This window comes from Dipodomys spectabilis, unplaced genomic scaffold (assembly GCF_019054845.1).
Source record: "Dipodomys spectabilis isolate Male_0828 unplaced genomic scaffold, ASM1905484v1 ptg000389l, whole genome shotgun sequence".
In the NCBI taxonomy this organism is placed as follows: Eukaryota; Metazoa; Chordata; class Mammalia; order Rodentia; family Heteromyidae; genus Dipodomys; species Dipodomys spectabilis.
In genome coordinates this window covers 140,336-152,106 of record NW_024871066.1, presented here as the reverse complement: position 1 = coordinate 152,106, position 11,771 = coordinate 140,336, and positions in this window count along the sequence as shown.

The window sequence follows — 11,771 nt, the reverse complement described above, 5'->3', positions numbered from 1 at the left end:
CTAGGTTTGAAATGCAATGCCGCGTGGAATGCTGAAGGGGACCGGGGCATGGGCAGGTGCGTGGCAGGGCTGAGCCAGGCCTCTCCTCCTACGGCTTGAGTCTCTTGATCACCACTCAGCCACCTCTACCTTCCTCAACTGTTGGTAGTGGTGTCAACCAACAGAGGAATCCCAGTGCTATCAGGCAGGATGGAATGCGGGTGTGACCACCATTCTTATATCCCATTGGTCAGAAAGAACCATGAAAGAATGGTGTAGCTGGAATCCTGTGATGCAAGCAGAATGCGCAGAGTGAAGACAGTGGCTCCCCCAGCCCCTTTCCCAGGGAACTCTGTCCAATTCAGTTGGGGACAAGAGGGTGACCAGCTTTAGATTGTTGTGTATGTCTGTTTGTTGCCAGTCCTGGACCTTAAACTCAGGATCTGGGCACACTCTGTAAGCTACTTTTGCTCAAGACTAGCCCTCTACCACTGGAGCCCACACAGCTCTACTTCTGATTTTGTTGGCATTGAAGTTGGACAGGGATCTCAAGGACTTTCCTGCCTAGGGTGACTTTGACCATGATCCTCCTATCACAGCCTTGTAAGTACCAAGGAGGACTGCTGAGAGCCACTGGTGCCTGCCTAATCATTGGTCTTGCTGATGATCTGGCACAGACCTGTGAGTTCCCTATCCTCGGGTTGAAGTGGTGGGAGCTGGAGCCCACAGTTAGAATCCTGGTCCTGCCACCTCCAAATGGCAGAAGAACCTAAGAAATGCATTCTTATCCATAAGATTACCAATGGAATGTGATCAATGTCAAGATTGAATGAGTAGTTCTTGAATGATTCTAGGATCAAATTATAGACAATTATATCCTAGGACACTGATCGATTTTAGTTAATACTTCATTAAGCATTTAAACAATCACATTCATTAAATGGAGGCAGAATGAAATACCTAAGAAATGGACCTCACATAGTATAAAGGTGCAATTTATTTCTGCCAGGATTGGGATTTGAACTCATTGTCTGGGTAACTCTGTTGCACTGTGTGGGAAGGGGAAGCCTGCCTCCTTGAAGTCAGGAAATTCAAGTCTGTTCCTGAGGCTTGAATTGGATCCCCAGCACTAAAAAAAATCTTATTCATGTACATTTTAAATATATGAGTTATATTCATATACATATGTTCACTCCATATTGCACTCAGTATAGTTATTCTTTCTTGTTTTTCTTGTATTGACCGTTTATTTTATTTGACTATTATGACACATAGAACATTGATTACATTGATTACATAGGATTATAGGTCTGCATATGTATTCCACTTTATACCTGACACCCAGGACTTTCAAAGAAAAGGAAAAAAAAATGTGTCACCATCAGCTGGCATCTGAACTCATGGCCTACAAGGCCAAATTCATGAATGGGTGAGTGTCAACACGCCATCCTGGAGCAAATTGAGCTGACAGGCAGTTCCCAGGACCTGACATCGAGCCCCAGAGGTTGACAAAATATAAACAGATTGACATACAGATGATAGTACACTAATAAATATATATGTTTCTAGAGTGCCAGAGATGTCTATCCATTATTCAGTTATATAGACTACATTCCTACAAATTCTGGGGTAATTATTATGCCTCCATGTAATTAATGTTATTGTTTTCATCCTTAATAAACTATTAATGAAATCAGTAGTCCTGAAATTATTGAGTTCCTGTAAATAATAGTATTCTTTTAATGCTTCATAAATATTAAATAAAATCAATCAGCTTCCTGAAATCATCTTGTCTAATTTTATAGGAGAATCATTCACGATCAACTCATTCAACCGTGACATTGATAACATTCCTATGGATGGGAATGAGTCTCTTAGTATCTCCTGCCATTGGTAGGTGTCAGGTCGGGGATTTGAAATCAGGGCCTATGTTGCCACGTGGTCCTATGGCTTCCCCGATAGTCCGCCAGCCTTCAGCAATGCAAGGTAAAATACCCTTTGCAACAGTGTCATTTAGACCCAGTAGGGTCACCTCACAAAGGAAGAAAACATAAAAAGGCCATCTTGCCACATTTTTCCTATGAATTTTTTTCCCTTCAAGGCCTAGGGATCTAGGATTGCAGAATCAGCTGTGGGTCCAGTGGCTGCACCTCAGCCTAAGGTGATCGAAGCTGAAGCAGAGTTGCCACGACCCGAGTTCAAGCCCCGCTCTGGGAAAAAATAAAATAAAATAAATTTTGCTCCCTGGCTTGCAATTCCCATCATTTATTCTGCCACGTTTTGGATTTGAACTCAGGGTCTGGGTAAATCTGCAGTGGATGAAGGGGAAGCTCACTGTACTTGAAGATAAGAACTTCAGGCCTGTTTACTAGGCCTGAATTCAAGCCCCAGCCTTTGAAAACATGTTATTTATATAAAGATAGGCTTTGTACTTACCTATAGATGTTCAGTTCATACAAGTTTGGTGTGGTTGTTCCTTGTATTTATTGTTGTATTCATTTATTTACCATTGATTTTAATGTCTATGATGACACCCATTCCATTTATTACATTAATGACATCCTATCACATAGCATCTAGATTTATAGACGTGCTCTCCATCATGCCTGACACCCAGGACTCTCAGAGAAAAGGAAAACAAGTTTCACACTCAGCTTCTTACTCCATGATCCAATTGTTGGTAGTGCTGGAATCTGAACTCAAAGCCTAGCAGGGCTAATTGGCAAATAGGTCAATGTGAACACACCATCCTGTGAGCAACTAAGGAGGAAGGCCATTCCCAGGATATGATATTGATCCCCAGGGAAAGCCACAATATTTATAAATTCATTGTGTAAACATAGGATCTATATTTACAAATATGTGTGGACAGCATCTCTGTTCGGTGTACTTCTTATTTTGTGTCTTATCCATGGAGGTATTGTGTATTTTACTGAGTATGGTAACAGATATAACAGTGTTTACATGGATGACAACGTATTACCATGTCTATAGGGTTTCTTATGCGTTCTCCATCCTTGTTGAGACCCAGGACATTCGCAAGACAGGAAAATAGGTGAATCGATTGTCTTCTCATATCAGGATTCATATTTTCGCTGTGTTGGGATTTGAACTCAGAGCCTAGCAGGCCCAATTGGGGAAAGGGTCAAGGTGAGGACACAGGTCTGTGAGTAATGCAGGACATAGGCCATTCCTAGGACCTGACATCAAGTGCCAGGGAGGGCCAGATAGTCATAAATTCATAATTTAAACATAGGATCTATATTTACATACATGTGTGGGCAGCATCTTGCATTCAGTGCACTTCTTCACCTTATTTTGTTCCTAATTCATGGAGGTATAGTGTATTTTATTGGTGACAGGTATAACTGTGCTGACATGGATGACAGCCTGTTCCCATGGTTATAGGTTTGCCTATGTATTCATTCTCCATCCTAGTTGAGACCGAGGACTTTCACAGGAGAGGAAAACATTTGCAACGACTGGCTTCTGACAGCAGGATGAAACTTTTGTCAGTACTGGGATGTGAATTCAGGTCTGGGTAGCTCTGTTGAACTGTGGTGGAAGGGGAAGTTCACCATCCTTGAAGATTAGAATGTCAGGCCAGGTCCCGGGCCTGATTTGAAGCCCCAGCACTGGACAAAATAACAAGCCCATCTTTTTAAAACATAGGATTTATCTTTACCTACAGATGTGTTATGCAACTTGTATTCAGTGTAGTTATTCTTTTTATTTTGTGTCTTTTTCATGGATGTATTGTATGTTTTATTGAGTATAATGATAGATATAACTGTGCTGATATAGATGTCAACCTATTCCCATGGCTATAAAGTTGCCTATATAGTATTCTCCATCTGCACTGAGACCCAGGACTTTCACAGGACAGGAAAACCGATGGATCAATTGGCTTGTCACATCAGAGTGAAGCTTTTGTCAGTGCTGGGATTTGAACTCAAGGCTTAGCAGGCCCAATTGGTGCATGGGATATGGTGAGCACACCAGCCTGTGAGCCACTAAGGAGCTTGGCCGTTCCCAGGACCTGAGATCGAGCCCCCCAGGGTGAGGGCCAATATAGTTATAAATTCCCAATTTAAACAGAGGACCTCTGTTTCCATACATAGGTGGGCAGTACCCACTCAGTACTTGCGTTCTGAGTAGTCATTCTCATTATTTTGCCTTATTCATTGATGTGGTGTGTATTTTCTTGAGTATAGAATGACAAATATAACTGTGTTGGCCTGGATGACAACCTATTCACATAAGTAGAGAGTTGCCTATGCATTCTCCATCCTAGCTGAGACCCAGAACATGCACAGCACAGAAAAAAAAAAAAAGGTGCGAAGACTGACTTCTCACATCAGGGTGAATTTTTGGCAGTGCTGGGATTTGAACTTGGGGCCTAGGAGGCCCAACTGGCCAATGGGTCCACGTGTGTACGCCAGCCTGTGAGCCATGAAGGAGCTGGGCCATTCCCAGGAACTGAAATCGAGCCCCAGGGAGGCCACAATAGACATCAATGCATCATTGAAACATGGGATGTATATTCATATCTGTGTGTGGACTGCATCGATCATTTAGTGTAGTTATTCTCTCTATTTTGTATGCTATTCATGGATGTAGTGTGTATTTTCTTGAGTATATGATGACAGGTATAACTGCGCTGACATGGATGACAACCAATTCCCATGGCCACAGGGTGATCCATTCGTTCTCCATCCTAGCTGAGACCCAGAACTTGCACAGGAAAGGAAAACAGGTGCAACGATTGGCTTCTGACATCAGGATGATTCTTTTGGCAGTGCTGGGGTCTGAACTCAGGGCCTAGCAGGCCCAAGAGGTGAATGGGTCCACGTGAGCATACCAGCCTGTGAGCCACACTAAGGAGCTAGGCCATTCTCAGGACCTGAGATTGAGCCTCCAGGTGGGGGGTAGCGGGAGGGTACACAACAGTCATCCATTCATAAGCTGAAGGTAGTATGCAAATAAGTACATATTTGTATAGAGTAGGAGAGATGGCCACCTGTGATGGAATCAAATCTACTGTGTGACTACCGATTCTTGGATCTTTCCTGATGCCTCCATTTCAAAACTGATGATTATTGTCATGCTTCATCAAATCTTCATTGCAGATAAGCAATACTCCATGATTCTTGCCTTTCATTTCCTACTTCCATCACGTATGAACTACTGATTCAAAGATGACATCAATGGCATTCCATGACTCTTCCTAGGTCCATAAACTAATATCTTGGGATCTCCCTCCATACTGTCTTAGTATGGTGGCTGAATTCAAACCTCAGGCCTGGAAAACATACTCCTTATATATATTTTAAAGATAGCACTTATACTTCCATACAGATGTTCAGTCCATATCGTGTTTGGTGTGGTAGGGTTTATACTTCCATATAGATGTTCAGTCCATACCGTGTTTTTATTTTTTTATTTTTTATTTTTTTGTGAACATACTGTACAGAGGGGTTACAATTACATGGGCAAGATAATGAGTACATTTCTTATCAAACATTGCAGCCTCCTCCTTTTTTTACCCTTCACATCCCTCCCTAGCCTCCCCCTGTCCCCCCACCCAATTCTCCCCCCTCCCCCGCCCCCCCCGAACCAAAGTTATAAAGTTCGTTTTCGACATGACAACTTGTACTTCTCATTGTTGCAACGGGTCCACCTGTATCCTTAAATGACTTGTTTTTCCCATCTCCTCCACAAATTATACCGACATCAAATATAGTGAAAGCAGGGGTTATACTGTGGGGGGGGGGGATACAATGCAACAAAGAAATAAGCCAAGCCCAAAGAAACATAGGTCCCATGGTTTCCCTTATTTGCAATATCTAGTATATGTATGAGTCAAGCAGAAAAGTTCAGATAATGTGATGTTAGGAAAATGAACCCATACCTTGTTTTGTGTGATTATTCATTTTATTTCTTGTTTTATTCATTTATTTACCATTTATTTTATTGACTCTTCTGACACCTATACCATTTATTATATTGTTTATATCCTATCACATAGCATCTAGATTTTTAGATATGTTATCCATCATGCCTGAAACACAGGGCTCTCTCAGAAAAAGAAAACATGTGTCACACTCGGCTTCTTAATTCAAGATTAAATTTTCACAGTGCTAGGATATGAATTCAGGGCCTAGCAGGCCCAATTCATGAATGGGTGAGTGTGAGCCTGGCAGCCTCTAGCCAATGAAGCTGTCATGTGGTTTCCAGGTGTTGAGATTGAGCCCCAGGTTTGGCCAAAACAGTGATACATGGATAGGCAGACGGTGATATACAAATAAATATATATTGGTAAAAAGTGCCAGAGCCGACTATGTATTATTGAATAACATCTACTACTTTCCTACCAACTCTTAGGTATTTACTATACTTCCATTGAAGGAATATTATTCTTTTCATGCTTAATAACTATTAATTAAGATCAATCAGCATCCTAGGATTCTTGCATCCAATTTTAGACTAAACCAATGCACGAACTACTCTTTCAATCAGTATCCTATGCATAGGAACGAGTCTCTTGGGATCTCCGCCACTGGTAGGTGTCAGGACAGGGATTTGAACCTGGGGCCTATGTTGACAGGTGGGCCTATGGCTTCCCTGAAAGCCTGCCAGCCTTCAGCAATGGCAGGTCAGGTCCACTTTGCAGCTGTGTCATTCAGAACCAGTAGGGTCACCCGCAAAGAAAAAAATTATAACCACCCCCCAACCCTCTGCAGCTCACTACTTTTGGTGCTGTTCCACTTTTTTTTTCTTCCTGCAAGCCCTCTTGGCTTGGAATCCCAGGAATGTCTATGGGTCCAGAGGCTGCAGCCCAGCCTAGGGATATCAAAGCTTACAAAGTGTTGCCATGATCTTAGTTCAAGACTCGTGGTTGGCAAAAAAAGAACAAACAAACAAATAAATAAATAAATAAATTATTTATTTATTTATTTAGCTAAATTAAAAAAATAAAGCTCCCTGATTTGGAATTTCTGCTAGTTTTATTTCCTATCCTGGGATTTGAACTCACGGTCTTGGTAAACCCTACCAATGTGAGGGAAGGTGCAGAGTCGCCTACTTTAGTTCAAACTACTTTAGTTCAAACCCCGTGCCAAGCCAAAATTTAAAAAATTAAGTCACTGATCTTGGCAGGGGGAGGTAGTTGTGGAGATGGGAAGGAAGGGTAGTAGGGAGAAAACAAAGGAAGAGACAACAATAGGAAATGTACTCATTACTTTGCTCATATAACTGTAACCCACTGTACATCATTTTTACAATAAACATCATACAAAAAATAAACAATGTAGTGCTCGAAGAAGCACTTTAGGGGTATGGGAAATATGTCTGAATAGCTGTATAAAATTCTACACTGCTTTTTTTTAAATGTTCAGTATGGAACTGAATAAACATAATTGCTTTCATCAAAAAAGTTGTCAGTCTTGGAAATGGGGCCAGTATTTCTGCCATTGCTGGGATTTGATCTCACATTCCAGGTAGCTCTTTTACACCATGGGTAAAGGCAAAGTTTACTGTCCTTGAGGAAAACAAATTCAGGCTAGAGTTCCCAAGGCCTGCAGTAAGGCTCTGCAATGGAAAAATATTTATGATATATACTTACATGTGTATGTTTATTACATATTATGATTATTATCATTGTTTTTTATTTATTTTATTCATTTATTCATTGTTTAATGTATTTAGTATTATTACATACATAATATTTATTACATTTTGTACATCTATTATAAAATTATACACAATAATGTAGGACATTGAGTCATTTTTCATTAATACTTTATTAAGTGTTGAAACATGATGCATAATTAAATGGAGGCATTTGTCACAGTCATCACATGTTTAGAGTCTATCCCAAGTATGAGCTTTGTCTTATTCATCTTTGGACAGCTTCCTACAGGGATTTCTTTAGATGATTTATACTCAGAGACTTTTTCTTGAGGATAGGCAAGTTGAGGGATAAAATCGTAAGAGTGAAGCTGGGAATGTGGCTTATAGGTAGAGAGCTTTCTCAGCATGCATGAATGCCAGGGTTTAAATCCTCAGTGCCACATACTCAGAAAAAGCCAGAAGCTGTGGAATGGCTCAAGTGGTAGAGTGCTAACCTTGAGAAAAAGAAGCTCAGAGACAGTACCCAGTACCTACGTTCAAGCCCCAGAACTGGCAAAAACAATAGGCCAGATGCCAGTGGCTCACACTTACAACCCTAGCTAATCAGGAGGCTGAGACCTCAAGGCCACAGTTCAAAGACAGCCTAGGCAAGGAAAGCCTGTTAGACTCTTACCTCCAATGAACCAACAAAAGACCCCACGTGGAGCTGTGACTCAAGTGGTAGAGTGTTCACCTTGAGCTGAAGGGCTTAGGGACAGTGCCCAGGCTTGAGTTCGAGACACATACCTGGAAAAAAAGTGAGGGTTAATCAAAGTACTTTTCCTATTTGTTAATTATGAGAACATTTTCTGGGAAATGAACGCTGGTGTACACCAGAATTGGAGTCAGAGCCCCAATGTTCAAGTATAGCAGATCCATATGCTCAGGCTCTCTCATTATAACCTTGTGTGCTACAGGGTTCTGAAAGGTCCAATGTTGAAAGGGTTAATATGCTCCCCAAACCCTTTATGATGAGCAGTTGACTTGTATTTTCAATGTCATTACAATTCTGAACTTAGCAGAGCAACAGAAGCTCATGCTTGTCACCCTCGCTTAGGAGTCTGAGGTCTGAGGATCACAGGGTGAAGACAGCCAGGGCAGGAATATCTATGAGGCCTTGACTTCCACTTCACCACAGACAAAGCCGAAAGGGACTCATGTGGCAGAGCGCTAGCCTTGAGTCAAAGGAGCCCAGGGACAGAGCAAGATCCACAATTCAAGCCCAAAGACCTGCAAAACATTTAAAGCAAAGGACAGAGAAAGAGGGGAAAAGCCAGTAACTCCCTTTGGGTTTGATCAATTTTTTTCTATCTTGGAAGCTCCTGAGGAGCGAGCAGGACAAGCACCAAAGAAGGACATGGACTAGGAGAGCAGGCCAAGTTCAAGGTTCAAGTGTAGCAGATCCATCTGCCCAGCCACTCACATGAAGATTGTAATCATCTTGTGTCCTCCAGTGGGGTTCCAAAAGGTCACATGTTCAAGAATTCCTGGGTTTCCCTTGGTGATGAGAAGTTACTTGCACTCTAAATGTTCTTAGAGTTCTCAAGCTATAGAAGCAGGAAAGAAACATCATTGACCCATCCTGGGTATAAAGTTCTCAGGATCCAAGACCTAGCCCTGTTAGCAGGAAAAACTCCAATGTAACTCTGTATTTGAAGGACAGGAAACAGTATCAAAAAACCAGGCTAGGTGCAGAGACCTAGGCCTGCAGGATTAGGAGGCAGAATGTACATACTTAACAGGGAAGTGAGCTGCAATACCACTTCATTCATTCCAGGCACAGCCAGCAATTGGGGGAAACCTGAAATATTTGTTAGAGTCACACCAGGGTCAGGCTTTTCTCAGCGTCTTCAAACAATAACTAATTATCCTTCCTCCCTCAGGTGAAGGGAGCCTCAGGCTATCTTTAGGTTATCAATAGAGAGCCAGTTTAGTGGGGGAGAGGGGAGGAACAGAGAAGAAAAATCCTGCTTTTTGGTCTTAGGGAGTGGGTTCTTGACTCTCCATCTGTCAAATTTGAAGGCCCTTCTTCTACCTCTGCCAGTCCATTCTCCTTCCTTCATTCTCCACATCATTAATGTAAATCCGCAGTCCAAGGAGAGGCAGGGCCCTTTCTCTTCTGCCTCCAAGCACCTGAGTTAGAACCTGGCTCTGCCCTCTTTACTCTGGGGCCCTCCACTGCCTGAGAAGTGGGATAGAGACAGTCTTCCTGCTCTGTGGTTATGTGAAGGTGATTCTGGTGTCCTGGCACACTGCAGAAGGCCTCATGGTTTGAAAGTGTTCCCTTCTTTCCTACTGACATCCAAGACCAGATTCACCTATCCTCTTTCTTTCTTTCTTTCTTTCTTCCTTTCTTTCTTTCTTTCTTTCTTTCTTTCTTTTCTTTCTTTCTTTCTTTCTTTCTTTCTTTCTTTCTTTCTTTCTTTCTTTCTTTCTTTCTTTCTTTCTTTCTTTCTTTCTTTCTTTCTTTCTTTCTTCCTTTCTTCCTTCCTTCCTTCCTTCCTTTCTTCCTTCCTTCCTTCCTTTCTTCCTTCCTTCCTTCCTTCCTTTCTTTCTTCCTTCCTTCCTTTCTTCCTTCCTTCCTTCCTTCCTTTCTTTCTTCCTTCCTTCCTTTCTTCCTTCCTTCCTTTCTTTTTTCTTTCTTTCTTTCTTTCTTTCTTTCTTTCTTTCTTTCTTTCTTTCTTTCTTTCTTCTTCTTTCTTTCTTTCTTTCTATGTATCTAAAAAATCTATGTATCTATGTATCTATCTATGTATCTAAAAAATCTATGTATGTATGTATGTATGTATGTATGTATGTATGTATGTATCTATCTATCTATCTATCTATCTATCTATCTACCTGTCTGTCTGTCTGTCTGTCTGTCAGTCTGTCTGTCTATCTATCTATCTATCTACCTACCTACCTAGTATATCTTTGGCAGTTCTTGGACCAAACTCAAGGCCTGGGCACTGTCTATAGAGAACTCTGCTACTTGAGTCACAGCACCAATTCTGGCTTTTTCTGTGTATGTGCTACTGAGGAATCAAACCCAGGGATTCTTACATGCTAGGCAAACGCTCTCTCACTAATCCACATTCCCAGCCACCTCATCTTTTTCATAATGGTAGTTTTTACATAAGTATGCTACCATTTTTCATCCCCAAGTTAATTTTTCTGAATACCTGTTATAACTATAAACCCTGATCTTCTCTTCCCCTGCCTGATTTGTGACTGTTCCTGCGTTGGCCTCATAATAAAATGTAAATAAAGGCTGCTGAGAGCTTAAGTGTGAAAGACCCCAGACTCCTGGGATACTTTCGTCAACGGGAGGGCGCCCCAGAAACTCAGACTCCAGGCCAGGAGATGCAATAAGCAAGAGGAGTTTATTTGACATTTGCACAAAAGTCTCTCTGCCCTGGCAAGGGAGGAGCCCTGAGCAGCGGTTACAGGCATTCTTAAAGGCAAAATCCACAAGATTAGCATATAACACCAGGTGTCCCCGGGATTGGCCCGTTTAAAAGTCACTATGTACTCCAGCAATCATTTTTACTATGCGGGGAAGTTTATAACACTCTTTGTAAAAAAGTTGGCTCGGGGCAAGTCTAGGGGGAGTGGTCACCCTGGAGGGGAGTTTACATAGTTACAGGCTTGTAATTGATTAACATTTGGCCTAGTTTGCTGGACTTGCCAGGTGGTCCTTATCTTGGGCCCTTATCTTGGGTCCCATTTGGCCACTTGGGGAATTTACTTGTTTGTTCTTTATTTACGACTACAGAGCTTGTCCCAGGGCTGACATCTAGACTCCGAAACTTTTTATTTATTTCCAGGGAGGGGAAGGGTCAGTGCTAGCACAAGCAAGTTTACAGAAGCAAAACCAGCAGTTAGCAATTGTAAAATGTAACTCTAATTTTTAATCTTTCAAAGTGTGCATCATATAAGGATGCAGGCATGTAGCCCCGGAAGAGAAAAGCGATGGGCCTGAAATGATGAGAATGCTGCAGTATGCACAATGAGCATATCTGAAAAATAAATCAGTAAGTAAAAACAGAAGCATTGCATAGGGTCTGTTTGCACTTAGGGAAGTAATATACACACATAAGTTGGTAGGAGGACACTGATACATAACTTGGCCTTCTCTT